The sequence below is a fragment of the Buceros rhinoceros genome, unplaced genomic scaffold (assembly GCF_000710305.1).
Source record: "Buceros rhinoceros silvestris isolate BGI_N320 unplaced genomic scaffold, ASM71030v1 scaffold20577, whole genome shotgun sequence".
NCBI lineage: Eukaryota > Metazoa > Chordata > Aves > Bucerotiformes > Bucerotidae > Buceros > Buceros rhinoceros.
The window spans coordinates 2417-3245 of record NW_010420790.1 but is presented as its reverse complement, the minus strand read 5'-3'; the positions used below and the strand labels follow the sequence as shown (position 1 = coordinate 3245).

Below are 829 nucleotides of genomic sequence, written 5' to 3'. Positions count from 1 at the left end.
TAACGACGCGTCTTGAGGATTGGCTGAGCCCAGGCGGCTGCTCCGGCCTCAGAGGACGGGGGGCCGTCGCGCTGCTCAGCGGGTACACGAGTTCTGCCCGTCCGTCTCCACGACTGAATCCCCGTTACCGAGGGGCAGACACATCACAGCCGCTGCTTCTGGGGACGCTCTCAGCCTCTGCTGCCATCGCGAGGCTCAATGAATTACTCTTAGCAGGTAGCTGCTCACGTCACCCAGTCACTCACTCGCTCTTGGCAACCAGTTGGAGCTGGAAGGCCAACCCCAGCCCTTTACTGGGAAGCGCGGGGCCATATGGCGGTGGCTTCTGGAGGGGCGTTGGTCATGTCAGCCTCCTCCTCACCACACAGGCAGGAAGAAAAAAGGCTTCAGGACGCAGAACTGCTGAGGCTCGTAATAAAGAACACTTTGGGCTTCTATGGATTAGAACTCCTGGTTTTCCAGCTTCTGTGCCACCAGTTAAACCCCATTCCTAGAGACTAAAGGTCATTGGGTCAACGCGGGGGGTTGGAGGAGATCTCAGGCTGGCTGCAAATCTTCTGGACAGCGAAAACAGCATCTTACAATATCTTACAGGACTCTATTTCTTGTGCATATCTATTTCTTCTAATGTATATTTTTAAAATATATATACGTGTATCAGTCATAGTGTGGCCAGCAGGAGGAGGGGAGCGATTGTTCCCCTGTACTGGGGGCACTGGGGAGGCCGCACCTCGAATCCTGTGTCCAGTTCTGTCCCCTCCCTGCCAGCAGGACATGGAGGGGCTGGAGCGTGTCCAGAGCAGGGCAGCGGAGCTGGGGCAGGGGCTGG

The 829-nt window shown here is 56.3% G+C and overlaps 1 protein-coding gene across 1 annotated transcript in view; it reads right to left on the bottom strand.

The window, feature by feature from the left end:
• Positions 1-829, bottom strand: part of CCDC30 (coiled-coil domain containing 30) — a gene marked incomplete at its 5' end in the record, with an annotated part of 24079 nt that overhangs the window by 21273 nt on the left and 1977 nt on the right. The window lies entirely within an intron of this gene.